The sequence below is a fragment of the Strigops habroptila genome, chromosome 4, assembly GCF_004027225.2.
Source record: "Strigops habroptila isolate Jane chromosome 4, bStrHab1.2.pri, whole genome shotgun sequence".
Taxonomy (NCBI): domain Eukaryota; kingdom Metazoa; phylum Chordata; class Aves; order Psittaciformes; family Psittacidae; genus Strigops; species Strigops habroptila.
The window spans coordinates 84,186,083-84,203,798 of NC_046358.1; the positions used below are offsets into that span (position 1 = coordinate 84,186,083).

General features: G+C 44.3%; 1 long non-coding RNA gene across 14 annotated transcripts in view; it reads right to left on the reverse strand.

Annotated features, from left to right (window-relative positions):
* LOC115607363 overlaps nt 1–17,716 on the reverse strand; it is a 65,179-nt gene that overhangs the window by 27,260 nt on the left and 20,203 nt on the right. For all 14 annotated transcript variants that reach the window (XR_003991202.1, XR_003991192.1, XR_003991199.1 and 11 more), the window contains exon 5: nt 16,319–16,385. This is a non-coding gene — a long non-coding RNA (uncharacterized LOC115607363). The remainder of the gene's footprint in view (nt 1–16,318; nt 16,386–17,716) is intronic.

Here is a 17,716-nt window from a genome sequence, read left to right on the forward strand (position 1 = left end):
TGCCTGTTTGGATCACTGCCTGCTTCTGAACACCCAGGGAAAAAGAAAACAGGTCCAAACTGTGATGAGGGCTGAGGAGATTCTTAATGATTTGTATGTACTGCAGAAGAGAAGAACGAGCTGGTGGAGTGAGACAGGATTATGTTCCTTTGTAAGGTTACAGATGTGCAGCACAGAGTTCATTGCTAATGGGGTTAATCCTTCTATTGGGGGCTAAAAATCAGATGGTAGTACCTTTAAACTGGCTCTTGGCAAGTACTCAATTTTTGCAAGAGACCAATTAAATCAAATCGGGTCAGAGTGTCTGAGATCAGGGAGAAAGAGATCTCAACCTTGCCTGGCTCATGAGAAAGATGTCGGGGGTGAGGAGTCTGCTGTGAATGAGGTTCAACTCAATAAACTCCTTGTAATTAGCTTCACTGCGGTGTTTGTTTTCCTTAAAATACATATAATTAAATGAAGGAAAAAAGAAGTGTGAAGAGAAAAAAACATCCCATGGAAAGCAGAAACAAGGCAGGCGGGAGGTGGGCATGTTACTGCACTCTCATGCAGTGGGGCTCCAGCCCTACTCACACTGCTGTTCTCCTTGGGGCAGACCTCACCACAGCAGAGTCAATGCTGCAGTTACCTGGGGATGAAACTCAAGCTCTGGCCAAAGCCCTCTCCATCACCTGAGCACTATTTAAACCATTGCGTTGAGGATTTACAATGCTTTAAACAATGGTGATCTTTAGATTTGCTGCCTGTACTGGGGAATGCAACTGAGTCTTCCCTATGAGACACATTTAAAGACTGCCTGTTCTTAAAGACTCACTAAAACCCTTAAACACTTGAGATAAAACAATACCTAAGTGGGATTCTCATTACGCTGAGAAACATGCACAACTGCCTCATTGTCTTCAGGGGGATTTAACTACTGCTTATGGAAGACAGCACCTGGGTCACTGCTCATCATCTGGACAGAGGTAACTTGGCTGTGACCAGACTCTGCATGAGTTTTGCTCCGAAGAAGGCCAAGGATGGACCATTGGCGAGTGGCCACAGTGACTTGCGCATTAACACAGTCAGGACCTGTCCTATGCTTAAACACTTCAGTGGTTGCAAAGACATAACAAAGAAAGCATGGCAAATCTCAAGTCTCTTGAGAACTGCTCTCAGAGACCTGAAACTACAGGTCACCAATTGATTTGGGTTTTATTCTCTAATAGCTCAGAAAGATTTCTCCTGCATTGGCTTGACAAAAGCCTGTTCATCATGCCAGTTGGATCAATTGAATCCTGCTGGTAATGCTGCACTCTTTGTTACTTCCTCTACTCTTTATACCTCCATGTAAAGAAAATGTGAAATAGGATCCTCTCAAGATATTGAGGGGAAAAGTAAGATATCCAGCATTAACATGCTTAGACATTATCTCAGCATCTCAGTGGGGATTCTTTTCACCTGATTCTTAATTTAGTACTTTAATACTTCTCCAAATCAGGTTACACAATTAATAAATCTTCTGTGTTACAGAGAATTCTATTGTGCAGAAGAATATCACAATAAAACAATCTTCTATTTTTAATAAACACCACCCTCCAATAGAAGAACATTATTCACATAACCTGCTATTAGGGTTGTTAAATACCTGCTGCCTTTTCCAAGATAGCAGGAGTCATTAAGAGTATCTATGCAAGCCCAGAGTAGAAGGCAAAAGCAGGTAGTAACAGACTTTGGATTTCAGAACAAACAGCCTGTATCTGAATTAAATAAACCAACAGAACAACAAAGCAACAACAAAAAATCAAAGTCAATATTTCATAAAGAAACCATTACTGACATTCAGGGGAAACTGAGACCCACTTATGCAGGAAGCCAGTGGCCAAGGTCACATGAGTGTAGTGTTTTCATTCCCCAGGCAAATACTAGATCTTTAATGTTCTCCATCATGAAAGGACTATTTTGGATGGGGAAGGTTTTATTTCAGACAGGTTGTGGTGCACTCAGTGAGACTGTTATTGTTTGTGGTAACAAATCTGTGACAAACCTTCCACCTCACACAGATCCCTGGCCCTTTGTCTTGGCTCTGGCCTGCAGCCACTGTCACGGCCAAGGGTGACTTGGGTTGGGTCTGAATCCATAACTGCTTTATGGGGCTTTTCATCACCTGGGCATCTGTAATTGCATTACCTGCATCTGGTAACTTTGCCCAGACAGGCAGTAAATCTCTTCTTTCCCTCTGTCCTTCACCTATAGTATGTTTGTTACTTGCTTTTACAACTTTTAACCTTTATTTTTGTTTTGGCCATCTGCTTTGTTAACATTGCATCTATGGATAGCACATGCAGGCTTAAAAACAATGACAACCCCTGTAACAAATGGATAAATAATTGCAAATCATTGTGGATTGCACCAGTGTTTGCAAAGGTGCTTATAAATAGTTTACAATATGTTAATCAGAGATGAAGAGAAGTTTTAATAAACAGTTAATCAGTGATGGCTATCTGTATACACTTATACAGTGACAGCACTGGCTCTATTGCTTTTCATCTTTCTGATGTTTACTGCGTCTTTACAGGATGGTTTGTGATCTCTGGGAATATGGTTTTTAATTTATACCATTTATTTAACACTTATTAAAACATCTCCTTCCATTTATCACCAGTTTATAAAAAATTCCTGGTATGAGCTGCCTTTCCTCTCACTCCTGCTCTCTTCAAAACAGAACTAAGAACGCAGATCACCTTTCTTGTTTCACATTCCAGTTACAACAAAGATCAGTGACTCCTGATGGTGCATTTGTCTCACCACCTTTCTTAAATGGCTCTCTGTGTTAGCAACACTTGAACTAACCTGTCAGCTTTCTGCCAAGGATTGATTGGTACCAGCCCACAGTTAATTGGTGACACAGTCACTCAGCCCATCAATTCAAGTTTGGGCTGTTTGTCTTTCTTTTTAAGAGCTAATAGGCTCTTTTGTAGACCCAGGGCAGGATAGGCTTATCTGTGCTCTGTACCCAACTCCTGCCATAACAAGCCACGCTTTGGGGCAGTGCCAGAATTGCACAGTGAGGTTACAGGCCCAGTTTTGAGTATTTGCCTAGTGTGATCATCATCTGTGAAATGAACTCCAGAGCCATCACGCTGCGGTGATCGTTTAACAGACTTGCTGGCCTTTGGAACCTGATCCGGAGAGACAATTGCTCTTGGCAACAGATCACCCCACTGACGGCTGTGATCTTCAACCTCCAGATGTACTAGGAGTAACTGAATGGGATTATGATGAAGTTAAATTGGCAGAGACTTGTTCTCTACTCTATTTCATCTGAAGATGGAAATGAAAATAGCCCAGCCTGGCATTGCCCTGCACAATAACCTGACTCTATTACGAGTTTTCCACTCCTGCAATCTGGAAATGTTTGCTTTGCTCACACAGACGACCTTGGAAAGCTACCGATGGTGACAGCTGACAAACCCAACGCGTTTTCTATGGCTGCTTCTTCTCTAGTATTATTCCCCTCAGGTAGTGCTTTCACATGTTATCTGTGTCCTACAGACTTCACTAGTCTCCATCAGGAGCTATTCTGAGCCTCTTGAGTTGTTCAGGTTTTCTTTCTGGGGTAGAACACACCACCCTCTCACCTCTGCAAAGGCACCTTCCAGTTGCACCAAAGATAAAGCGTTGGTCTGGTTTTATCTCTCCATCCCCATCCTCTTTTTTTAGCATTGCAAAGATGTCTTACTTCAGAACCAGAACAACTGGGCACGCTGTAGATGAGAGCTTTCTTTTACCTTGGAATATATGCACGTAGCTCTTCTTGGTATCAGTGGGAGGTTTGAATACATATTTAATATCAAAGGCTTATAGCTTTAAAAAAAAGAGTGATGATTCTTGCTGCCCAGCTTTGAGGCACATGAAAAGAACCCGATTCTGAAGCCATGCTGAGCTCTGAGAATCAGGCCAGCAAGTTACATACCCCCAAACACTTGTTTGTTTTTATAATCCCAGCTGAAACATGGCAAAAAGTTCTTAGGGAAGCAAATATGCAAACTATTTGTTATCTGTGTAATGTTTGCAATGGCAGTCCTCTGCTTTCCCTAATTTCTTCACAATTTACATATAAATGAGACATTGTATCACTGGGTAGTTTTATTTCTCCAAAACACTGACAAGAATGTTGACAAAGTTTCGAGCGTCTTATATTCAATATTTTCACTAAACACATAATGCATCATTTGATTTAAGAAGGAACTGATTTAAAGAGCTGGGGAATGCTTTAAGAGCAGGCAGCACAGCAGAGCTAAAGCCTGGGAGATTCCCACTGTGGCTACTGGTCTTCCCAGGAAAGCAGCATCACTTTTCTCCACAGCTTCCCCATATTTAAGATGGTGACGGCAGAGCCTCCTCTGTGATCCAGTATCTGTACAGAAGCGCTGCTGTGCCTCACAAAAGGAAGGCAAAACTATTGTAGGGTCCTGTGAGGTTTCAAGGGGAACCCAAACCTGGGCCCAGTTCTGCCCACATCAGATGAAACCTGAGGTCTGCAACAGATTGTGTACAGCAACTGGCAGGTCCAGAAGGCAAGTCTGTCAGCTGCAGCAATGGTTTAGGCTAATTTAAAGTCATTTAGCATCTTTTGCTTAGTGTTCAGCAACACATTTTGCCACTTAGGTGCTACTTAACTAACATAGGAGATAAACCCCTAATTTTGCTACATCTAAAGGAAATCTTTAAGGTAACTTATGCAGGATGAAAGAACTTATGTAGGACAAAAGATTTTTTTTGATGGCTGCAGATCTAATCCTTTCATATAACCCCTTTCATTTACATGCTGCTTGTTGCCAGGGGTATGGGAAGGGAAAGGCTGGTGAGGGGCTATGTGTTAGTGCTGCTAATTGCTTGGCTCATCTTGATTAGCTGTGTCTCTCCAGCTCTCTGGTGTGCTCATTACTATTGCTGAAATCAATTCCCTCTACTTGAAGTGGGGTTATTGCTGATCCACTTCTCCCTTCTTGAGATGATGATTCATGGGCACAGAACCTGCCTGGGTGCTCATGAGAGAGCAGTACAAGCTCTGGGGATAATCCTTCACGCAAGATGGAACAGATGGAGACCATGTGAAGGAATTACAGTCTGCCTAGGACCCAGCACATCCCTGCACAGATGAATACAGTAAATCTCTGTGTAGCGCTTACTTGCAGAAGAAAGACTGTCACATCATGTTTACACTTTGAAGAGACCCTAAACCCAGAACACAACCAGCAGCATTTGCATTTTAGGCTTCGTTTTCATGTAAAGAACATGCACTAAACATATGGTTAGTCACCAAACCTTCCTGAGAGCTCCACGGGCAGAAGAAGGAACAAAAAGAAGCACGGGATCCATTAAAAGCACATGATGAGCAAAAAGCAGCCAAGTTGCAGTGTTAATAAAGCATTGCTTGCCATCAAAGCTGGATTATTTCAGCAGCTAATCAGCTTCAGAGCATAAAGACAGACTCTGGAGCAAGAATGATTGATGACTGAAATTCTACTAGCACTGTTGTAATGAGAAGGGATATCTGTAATCCCTTCTGTGGCTTTACCCTGAAACTTTGAGGCTCTGGAACAAGCTGGGACAGACAGCAAGTATGAGTCTGAGCAACAGTTATCTCTGCAAACCCAAGGAGCCTTTTGTTTGTGTGATCTATGTTTTTTTCAAGAGCATGAGTAATCCTCCAAAGCAATATCTCTGCCAGACAAGACTAAATCTCAGCAATGGGTGCTGAATGGGGAGGTGCTTTTAATATTCAGCCTGAGTATCTGAATCCATCAGTGTCTGTGCAGTTCAGGAATCCTGCCCACACGCCTACCTTAATGTCACTGGCAGTTTCTTGCCTAACTTCTGCCATCTGTAACTCAAGCACCTCATCTAAGATGCTTGCTAGAGGTTTTCACACAATAAAGATCAATATCTCCTGAAGGAGACTAAACCCACCAGTCTTGGACACCTTCTAGGGCCAAATTACTTACCCCATGGACCTACTTCTCTCTGCAAACACTCTGGAAGGAGCCTTGTGGATAGGCTTTAACTAGGCACCTACAGCTGGTGAGACGAACCTATCCAAGGTATCACTGCTCTGCTAGACAAGTCCTAGCAAACGCAGATGTTACCTCCTGGGACATGACTCCACGTGCACTGCAGGATGCTCTTCCACAGCAGGAAGCAAGTGAAAGTGGTTTACAGTAGATTATGGCTGATATTCCAAGGCATGCACCATGTTTCTGACTCTGAGATGTGGCAGAAGTGTGGGGCTGGGTGGAATGAGGGATTTGCAAGTTCACGCTGTACAGCACCTGCCTTTACTGCATGAAAGTTGGAGCCTGGAGGCACGGGAGAAGGAGAAAATGGGCAAAAGGAAGGGCCAGAAACTTGGAATCAAAACAGCTTTCAAACTTTGCTCTTTATAAATCAACAAGATCCTAATATATCGTTGTTGACTGTCTCTTCCTGGCAGCTTTTAATGCCTATTTCTTGCTACTTACATGTGGATTTTTTCGTATTTGTATCTGAGTCACTTAAATGCTTCCCCTACTCTATCATGTCTAAATTTCCTTCTGGATTTCACCAAATAGTAGCTATATTCAAACCAGAGGGGAACAAAAAAGAGTGCCAGAATGCACGCATAAGGCCAGTTGCTGATGGATTCAAGCTGATTTATTACCCATTGCCAGAGTTAGAGGTTCAAAATTATGTTAAAAACAATTTACAGTGACACTTAGAGCTGTGAAAAAGAATTCACGGACTCTCTGCCAAATCTGTGTACATCATCTATCATCTGTCAGTCTGATCCAGTCAATCACCTAACTTAATTCACTGCCTTTATAAAGGCAACTATTATTTTAAGGTCTAAATGTAACATCTCTATAAAACTGATTCCCATGTTTCAGACCATGTTGGTCTGGCACGGATAAGTAATACTAGGAGGACTAACATGCTAGAATGCTTTTCTACTCGTTTTACCAGGCCATACCATCATCTTCCATCAGTTTGGCATATGAACTAACTGTAAACAACTTAGATCAGTAGATATAATATTTAGAGAAGGAGTATGAGGTTGGAAGCCAGTGCAAATGAAGCAGAAATATATTCCAAGCTAGGAAGTGTTTTTCCAGCCCGATAATGCATACACATACTAATCACTTGTGACTTTAGGCACCAAGCTATAACACAAGTGCTGGAATAGCTCAAAGCATTCACAGCTAAGCTTCTTAGGGCACAGAGATTTCCCTCTTTGCTGAAGTTTTGACAGGGATGGAGGAGGAAGCATCTAATTTTATGCAAATAAGAACTGTCAGTGTTCGTTGTTTCATTACTATGGATATATAGCAAAGCATTGTCAAATCCAGACCTTCTAAAATCCAGGTTTAAAATAGTCTTCTTATTTGCACGATTTGGCTTCTAGGTATCCCATCAAGAAGCAGGATCCTTGTGCTTGGTGCTGTACAACCCCTCCAGTTTGTTGCAGACATCAGTAGAATCATAGAATGGTTTGGGTTGGAAGGGGCTTTAAAGCTCACCCAGCTCCAACCCCCTGCCACGGGCAGGGACACCTTCCACTAGAGCAGGTTGCTCCAAGTCCCTGTGTCCAACCTGGCCTTGAACACTGCCAGGGATGGGGCAGCCACAGCTTATTTGATCCACAGTAATCACAGAGAGGTGCAGGTGAGTGCTGGGTATTGAATACATACCAGGTAAAGCAATCCTTTCCCTGAAGATTTTACAGTCTAAATAGAAAACATAAAGAAGGAAACACAGAAAACACATTCCAAAGGGACAGAACCAGAAGCAAAACCACATTCAAATAACACTTGCCCCTTAAAAGCACAGCTCCTCCATTCCCTCACATATGGAAGCCTCCATGCACATCCACAAGGAAAAGCTTACTTTACCCGACATTTGGAATAAGTATTTCGTTACATATTTTTGCCAAACACTAGATCTGCTTGTAGAGGAGACAGATAAAAACGCCAACTGTTTTCAAAGGACTGGATTTGCTCTTCCCATCCAAAAGCCAAAAGCCAAGGTGCAAACAAATATCACCTGGATTTCCTGGCAACATTGAAGCTAGAATATGACACTCTTAATGGCACCCAAGATGCCCTACCATCCCAAAAAGCCCAAGATGAGAGCTTGTGTTTATTCCTTGAGGTTTGCTACAAAGGCTCCACTGGGGCTCCTTTTGAAATCACGGAAAGGATTCCTAGGCACACGGAAGGGAATTGTATCAGACCTCATAAGGATAATGCTGCCCTCGTACTCCTACAGAAGAAGAAAATATACAATAGTCTGCCAGTGTTTTCCACCTGCTCATCACATCTTGTCTAGCTTTGAGAGCTTTCCAGCTATGCATTAACCAACTAGTTGGGATTACCTTGCAATACTGTCTTTATATCCCTTTAGTGGCTAAAGGGAATAGCTAGAGAATGTCAAGTACAAATTCAGTGCTATTTAGCAAGAGCTTAAGGGCACCGATGGAAAGCTGAGCTCAGGGCAATGCATTAACTAGTTTTTGTAAATGTATATATTTCTGACTATTTTACCCGCTGCCCTGTAGACACACAGCATTCATGTGAAAAGGATTCACCTCTTTGGGAAAATCCCCAGCTATTGCATGCTGCCTTTGCAAAGAGTCAGTCATATTACACTGCATTGTAAGTAATCACTTTGGCTTCGAGTGCTGTGATTAATCACAAAGCAGTGGGCAAACTGCATGGTCAGATGAGCATTCTTAAAGTACGTGTTTCATTGCAGCTAAAGCACAGATGTCTTGGTAGATGAAGTTTTTTTCCCTCTTCCATTATCCAGAGTAGCCCTGCAAAGACCTTTGCAGTCCCTGAATGCAAAGGATGGGTTGGACCGACTGTGTCCAGTCCCTTTCAGGGATAAAGGATGAAGAGCAGAGAACTTACAGATTGGCTTTAGGAGTATTTGAAAGAGGTTATTATTGAGTTTCCCCCACCTTAAGACCTCTGGGAAAAGCCCTGCGCAATAGGAGAGAGATGTTTTTGAGGGGCTGAAAAAGAAAAGTACCAAATTCTTCTGGATCACAAAGTCCAAAGGAAATTAGCTAACAGGAACCAAGTGGCCTGTGTTTGGCAAGCTGAAGGCATGATACAGCTACTTAATATACAGGAATTTAATGTGCCATGTGCATAAAATGTCCATAGTATAACAGAGATGGCTCTGACCTTCCCCAGCTGGTCTGCAGAACTCTTTATGCAAGGGCTTCATCAAGTCATAGAGAACTGCGGCCCACAGGAGCTCATGATCCACACATGTGACTCAGAGAAGACTCTCCCGCAAGGCACTTAGCACAGTTATCGCTCCCATTTGGCAAATGGTCAGGAATTACACTTGATTTGATGAGGTGCTGGGAAATAAATTTCCTGTGGCCTCTCAATATAGATGTGGTTGTGCAGCAATCAGTGCCAGCGAGCAGATGCCGGGTGCGCTGCTAAGCCACCAGCTTTGTGAGCAGTGCTTTATGAGCAGTGCCTTCATGAGCAGTACCTTCAAGAGCAGTGCCTTCATGAGCAGTGCCTTCATGAGCAGTGTTCACTCTGAGCTGAGCTGAAGGACATCCAATAAGTATTTTACCTGCAAATATTCTCCTGCACAGGGGCTACCCTCTGGCTTAGGCTCTCCGTGGTAGCAGCTTGTCTTGCAGTCAACTTGCATGGCCCACACTAGGTTTGCAGGGACATGGTCTTGGGAGCTGTTTAATCCCAGGAAAACTAACGAAATTCACTGCAGTGGAATGATACCTTGCAGAGAGATTTTCATTTCATCAGTTTTATCCCAGTATTTCCTGTAGATAGATGAATGCTAGATGATGACATTGGAATACACTCTTATTCATATGATCCAAACCCCACCTCACACACTAGCAAAAGACCTAAGTACCCAATTCATCTCCCGTCTGGCTCAAGGCAGCATCCTGCACTCAGGACCAGCATCCGCAGCTTTTAACCTTTGGCACCTCAGCCACAATATGGTGCAGCCCTTTCTACCACAATGCTTTAAAGATCTGATCCTTCTTGAGGAATACCCTTGAGGAACCCTATTTGTTCTGTACATTGTTCTTTGTGCATTAATTAAGGTAATTCCACTAGAACAGTTTCCAAAAGCCCAAAAGCCAGTGAGACTATTACTGACTGTAATGAAAATAGATTGTTCTGGTATTATTTGTTCTATAGTGAAATCCTTGAGTAATGATTTTTCTTTACTGAAAAACCTGCCTAGCACAGCTGATACTCAGCTTTTGCATCAAAAGACTCCCCTTTGTCTTGCTGTATCTGTCAGCATTGCTGAGTATACCATCTTCTTCCGTAGCATGCACTCTTTGGTGGTGTTACTTATTGAATTAGACATCCTGAAGGAAGACTGCTGTGTCAGATGAAGCCAGGATGCTGGGTGAGTGCTGGGATGGATGTCATGCTTGCTAAGATGACTAAATTATCTTGTCGAGGAACATTATTGGATCAAATTGAAGTCACTTCTTATGGAATGTAGGACGCTTTGTAATGCACTTCCACAGGGCTAAAACTCCTCATATGCATGTCTTTATGCTTTCAGTTTGCACTTCCCTGCGAGTCCACGTGTCCTGTGGGTTGCAAGGGGCAGGCTAGAGGCACAGAAGAGCTGTATGTTTGCACAGGTAATTAAACCCAGAACTGAGACTTCATTTGATATCATGACTGAGCTGATCTGTTACCTCATTGCTGCCAGGGGAAGCTCTGGCATCTTCCTCCTACGCCTTTCCTGGTGCTCCTGAGACCTTTCACTGTTCAGCTCACTAACCCAGCAGAAAACTTCACTGGCTTTTCCAATGAGGGGTTTATCTGTAGCAGAGGCAGGAGCATGTAGGCAGCCCAGGGGAGAGAGAATGCAGACAGAGGGAGCTCCAGAATTGCCCCTTTCAACAACAGTGAGCCCTGAGATCACTTTGACAGTCCAGCTCAGCCGAACTCCAGTTACAGTCAGCCCCAGGAAACTAATTCAATGATCTGGAAGCCTTTAAGTGGATGTCAGTGATCATGTATAATATCCTTAGTGTGCTTGCTGCTAAATCACATTGGTGCACTTATATATGCAGTAGGGTTTTCCCTGCTAATAATCAAAGGTGCTAATTTGCATATACTCTTGGTTATGTCTTTAAAATATAATGAGGGTAATAAAAGCAAAAGTCTTGCCTGGAATTTTAAATGAATAGTTATCTGTCTCTCCTGTAACCTGTGTGTGCTTTCCTCATTTGGGGAAAATTAAATCTACACCGTTTAAGGAATCTCCAGATGTAAATGGGTCAGAAAATAATAGCCATTTATTTCCCAGCAGCAGATGGTTCTTTCTCCTCCTAGCCCAGTGGCAAGCAGTGATTTGCAGTAGGGATTACACTCTGCTCCTTGGAAGTGGTGGTGAACAAAATGATGTTGTGTTATTGCCCTCCTACAATAATGCAAGGCCACAGAATCATAGAATCCAGTTTAAGCCTCCCCTGGTGCAGCTTGATGCCATTACCTCTTGTTCTATCAGTCATTACTTGGGAGAAGAGACCAGCCACCACCTCTCTCCATCCTCCTGTCAGGCAGTTGTAGAGAGCGAGAAGGTCCCCCGAGCCTTCTCCAGACTAAACCCCCCAGGTCCCTCAGCCGTTCCTCATCACACTTGTGCTCCAGGCCCAGCACCAGCTCCAGTGCCCTTCTCTGGCCCCACTCCAGCACCTCAATGTCTCTGTTGTAGTGAGGGGCCCAGAACTGAACACAGGATTCAAGGTGCAGCCTCACCAGTGCCCAGCACAGGGGGACAATCACTGCCCTGGCCCTGCTGCCCACACTGGTGCTGATACAGGCCAGGATGCTTCTTGGCCCCTGGGCACACTGCTGGCTTGTATTCAGCCGCTGTTGACCAATACCCCCAAATCCTTTTCCATGAGCAGCTTTCCAGGCACTCATCTCCTAGCCTGTAGCGTTGCAGGGGGTTGTTGTGACCCAAGTGCAGGACCCAGCACTGAAAAGGTTTGAACCTCATACAATTGCCCTCAGCCCATCGATCCAGCCTGTCCAGATCCCTCTTTAGAGCCTTCCTACCCTCCAGCAGATCAACACTTGGTGTTGTCTACAGTCTTACTGACGAACAGTACACCCGTCCAAGTTGTGACACGTTTAAATTGATCTCTGTTCACTCCCAGTTGGGAAAGTGCTTGAGCCAATCCTGCAGAAGCCAGCAAAGCTGTCTGACTGTGACTGACATGTTCCCACTAGAAGAATTTATGCCATAGACATGAAAGCATTTTGCTAATGGACATTATCCTCGAACATGAGTAAAACTGTCGTATATGTGAGTGTGGGCCAGCGGGTATAGCCATCACTGACCGAGCTGTTTGGGAGAATTCATTCACCCATCGTATGCCTCTGCAAAGTACTTTACCTGGTTACCTCTGTTAGCTGTAGTATTGCTCTTCATTTGCCAAGAGAATTAGATTTATGAGAGAGGTGTGCCAGAGACAAATTGGAGACTGCACTGTCTGGCCAGGCATCAGTGTCCAGCTATGATCAGACAGAAAACAGTTCAGAGTATCTAATGAATGAAATCATCCTACTGAAACTCAGCTCTCCACTTTCACAGGCAGAGGAGGGGATGTCCCCCAGTACCATTCCCTGTCATATGGCGCCTCTCTCTTGCTCTTGCACAGCTCTCTCAGTGCCTGGTGAAGCAGAGGCCGCAGGACAAGGGGCTGCCTGGGAAGACTGCTGTGGGAAACCACACATCCTGCATCCTGGTAACATGGGCTCTTGCCTGCCATGCAAGGGGATGCACAAGGGGCTCTGGCTGTCGTGCGACCCCATGCACTAACACAATCCCTCTAATGACCCTCAGTCCTGCCTCTGTCATACAGCCTGACACTGGCATTCCTGGAATCCTAGGAGCAGCTCTGGTTTTGGAATTGTGCTCCATAGCAGGCAACAGCATTGAAATGGGTCTGGAGGAGGTGGGGGTTTGATGCCTTGCCCAGGTGCTTACAAGGAACTGAGACATCTGAGTCAGATGTAAAGACAGGGAACCGATAGGAATCCTTCTTGTATCGTGGGATCATTGCAATGCATCCTTCATAGCACAAGACTGGAGAGAAACCTGCTAGAAGAATTGATGGGCAGGAAAGCCAAGTGCTGGCTGCTTCTCCAGAGGGGGTTGTCTACTAAAATCCAGCAGAGGAAAGATGGAGAGGACACAAGTTAACAATAGTTAAAACAGGCCAGGGCAGGCAGGCTGCCTGCTACGCCAGAGCTGTGGATGTGAGGCCAGTGTGCAGCTGAGCAGGCACAGCTCCAGCCACCACACAGCCAAACAAAGCAATGGTGAGACGTGCACTGTCCAAGAGGCTGCTGTACATCTGTGAGAGCAGAGATGAAACTGGAGCACAGGAGCTGGCAGGCAGCTCACCCACACCAGTGGGGATGGACTGCAAAGAGGGGAACACAGAGCCTCCATCCCTGCCTTGCCTAACGGAGAAGAGTTAAAAGTGATACAGGCCAGGAGAGCATCATCCTGCAGGCTGGGAACAGCCCAGGGCGAGAGGAGAGGAAGGAGGGTGGAAAACAGCTACTGTGAGCCCCTTGCAGGGGATTTGATGTGAGAAGCCCTTTGAGACGAGACACTGGAGAGGTGGTGGGCACAACTGGCCAGCCAGTGGAGCCTCAGAATTGCTGGAAATGGTTGTCTTTGAGATCACCTGAGCTTTAGACACATGGTTTGCTTACCTGTTATTATTCAGGGGGTGTTACACAAACAGGCACTAGAGACACACGAGTAGAGGACGAAGAAGGGCAGAGGTGGGTTAAAGCTCTTCCTTTTGAGCTGAGTTCTTAGACCTGCTATAGAAAGACTTGTGACACCACTTTCTGCAGATCCGTGGGATTTTCTGTGCCCTCAGAACCTGCAACATGCATGCTCTGGGCTTCAGTTGGATAAATGATCATGTGTTTTGGTTTTAAAAGCTTGCAGTGGATAACACTGGCAAAATCAGAAATGGAGGAGCATGTAACCACCTGACATCCTGCCTCCCTTCCAAGCATTAAGCCTGGGACCAGTGCTGTGTGTGAACCAGCCACAGCAGACCTAGATTTCACAGATTTCCCTTCCTCCCCCTCCCAAGAAACATGGAAACAAAGAACTTTTTATCTAACATTAAATTAATGGCTTTTTAAAGAATAGATTGAGAGACTATTTACGTTTAATTACCCATCTTAGAGCAAGAAAACAGCAGAGAGAGGTTGCTAATGTTGTAATCTATACGTTTCAGCATTCAGTGGGTGCTTTGGGGGGTACAGTGAGTATCTCTGTGCTTGTTTGGCAACGACTCTCTCTTCTTGCATCTCTCCCATCTCACCAAGGTTTCATTCTGCACTTCTCACAACAGGGGGACTTGCTGATTACTCTCCTCTAATTGAGTTTGGGTAATGGAAGTCACTAAAAATCTCTTTCATGTCGTGTGTTGTCATAGATCTCATTAAACCATTAGATTTGTTCTAGACCCCTTAAAACAGAAGCCAGGAAAAAAAGGGGGAAAAAAAAAAAAGGAACAAAAAAAGAATGATGTGCTAATATTTTTCAAATGTTTCCAGAGAAACTGCACAGCATAATTACAGCTGCTTTTGCATTATTTAACCTGCCTACACACCCCTGGGGCTTCCAAGAGAGAAAGAGTCAGACATGATCCCAAAGAGCTGCTCCATCACACACAGTTGTGTGGGATCAGGTTACTGAAGGGGCCGGAGATTTAAAAACTATGCACAAATACAAGTTTTCCTGGGTTAGTTCAAGGTCACCTGGGTACAAGACGGTGTCAACACCAAAATCAGACCAGATTGGGACTGCTCCAAAGGGATGTTATATCTAGCTATCCCCTTACCACTGTTTGCTTTCACTAGCTCACCCTTTTTAGCACATTTTACATCTTTTTGTGCTTACATTTCACTTGTAATACTACTATTTACTACACAAACTGCTATAGCAAGTGAAGGAATCCCCTCTTTTCAAGGAGAAAAGATACTACATGTCCCTACAGACCTTACTTATTCCCACAGCCCATCACAGCAGCCCACTAAGGTATTTATTCACCGCCACTCAGCCCTGTGCTTTCATGTGGCTGCGGAATGGCACAGCGGGTGGCTCTGTCTAGACAGAGACCTGCTTGGGTTGCACAGGCTGCAGCAGGGAGGCTTCATGCTAAAAGTTGCTCTTCTCACTCTTCACACATCCAGAACTACTGTAAAATTCTTTGCATCTGACATTGTGGCAGAGACCTGCACCCTAAATCCCATCTGAGCCCAGCTTTGCTAGGTGCAAAGCAGGGATGTGAGACTCAGCACTAGCCAGAAAAGGTTTTGAACAAGCTTACAGCCAAGACTGGCACTTAGCTTTGAAAAGATCCCACTCATGGGTGTGTAGTGCTGACCTGCTGTAAGCAAAGCAGAGACACGACAGTGTTAATGCGTGGTAAATGCTCCTTCTGGTGCACAGAACCCCAGCAGGTAAAGGCAGGAGCATGAATATCTGAAATTTAACTTTCCCTAATATCACCCCATTTACTTTATGTCAGACTGTGTTTATCTTCCACTGCTCACATTTAAATGTCAGAGTATCAGCATGTCTAAATTCCTCTTTTCACAGATGGAAACCGTCGATTTTTAAACACAAAAGGCACCCGGGAATGTGATGTACATATTACCCTGGCACACAGTTTAACCTTTAAAGTCTGTTCTTTAAGAACCTGCTTTAGGATGAAGCCAATCACTTCAATAAAATGATAATTTACTGTTCTATAGCTCCTGGATCCTGAAGAAAACAGAAGTACTTTGCAAAAGATAAAAGAAGAATAGATCAGGCTCTAAATAAGGTGCAAGATAATGGAGGACTAAAAGTTTTTGCTTCCCATGTACCTTGGGGTCTTCCTGACACTGCAAGGCTATTAAGTGGAGGAGGGCTCAGGCAGAGTCTGGGGAATTGGCCCTTTGCATTCCCACTTTTCTCCTTGAAAGATCAGAGCATCCTCTTGGGCTCTGCAGCATGGACATGGGTGCTGTGGACACCAGCACCCAGCAGTGCAAGCCCAGTGGTGTTCCCAAGGAGCTGGTATGGCGCTGCCTGCAAGGACACCCACAACCAGGCAAAGTGAGCTCCAGAAGGGCTTTACAGCCACATTTGGTGGTGGTGGATTATTCAAGCCCTCCTCAATTTTAGGCTTTTAAGACTAAATGCTTGTGAAATGCTTTTAAGACTATGATTCAGAGACACTTACCTTTGACTTTCAGACCGCTGCCCCGTGCATATACAGTGTGTCCTCTCTCCCCTTGGAGTGCTTCAGTCTGGAAGAGCCAAAAGAAGCACCAAGTCAGACCCCAAACAATACAAGAACTGAACTTTAGGACCAGTTTTCAGGGTATTTCTGTATCTTTTGGATACCAGGTAGAGATGTGACAATTAAAAAAAGAAAATAAGGCTCAATAAATCACAGAACCATAAAATGGTTTGGGTTGGAAGAGACCTTAAGGCTCATCCAATTTCAACCCCCTGCCATGGGCAGGGACACCTTGCACTAGACCAGGTTCCTCCAAGCCCCGTCCAACCTGGCCTTAAACAAATATCTAAAAATGAACAGAATTAGAGCCTGCTTTGGGCATTTTGTGAAATATGAAAGCTAGGTATCAGATAAGCAAGAATAGCAATAGTAGAGAACTCTTCTCCATGTATTTTTGACCCTTGGTATACTCCAGTGGGTTTGGATCTTTCCTTGCCAAGAAGCAAATGCTAGGGATGCTTTTCTACCACAATCATACCAAAATCTCTGAGCCACTAAAAGCCAACACTCAAGGGAACAAGGTGTCACTGGTTTGGACATCAGGTAGAAATCTATATAGATTCCTTTCATTTGGGTAATACCTCCCTCTTCTTCAGAAAAATATGCCTCTAGTTCATGGTGAGAAAATCTCTTTCTTGCTTTCACTTATGGAGCCCTGGAGATATCTCCACCAATTACAACGTTATTAGCTCTTATAAAGGACAAAAACAAATGGGCAATTGAGGTTTGATTGCATTACAGAATGCTCTTTTTTCCTCTGTTTATTTTTGTCAGCTATGTCTAGGTAATATATTCCAGGCAATGAGACAGTGATGCTATCTGGGGACAAGTTTAGCTTAGATAGGTCCGCACAAGCTTTTGGTCTCAGCTCTGTGGATACCCTCTGGAGTTTCATACTCTGCCCTGCTGCGTTTGAGACTTGCTGCCTAGCAAGACTTGCCTTTGCTTTCATCTCTGCCAAATTCATTACAAAGCCGTCTGAGAAAATGCAGTTTTGCAAGGCTTGCTCATATACCAGAGTGGAAACAAGGTCTGGGATCAGTCCTAAGCTCTTTGCATTATGTTGGGTAAACTCAGCACTGTGGCTCTTTCCCTGAGCTCTCCTCTGCACCCATCAACCCCGATCAGCCCAAGGAAGGGGTGTTGCATCCCCCTGTGCTGCTTTTACAGTGGGCTCTAAGCTTTTCCATACACTGGAGGGAGGCTGAGTGCGGCAAAGCTCATGCAACCAACCAGGCATTAAAGGTAGGACTGGCACAATTCATCCCTTACAGATAGAGATGCTAATCCAGCATGCTGCATTTTCCACTGATCCCTGAAAAGCATTCCCATAACCAT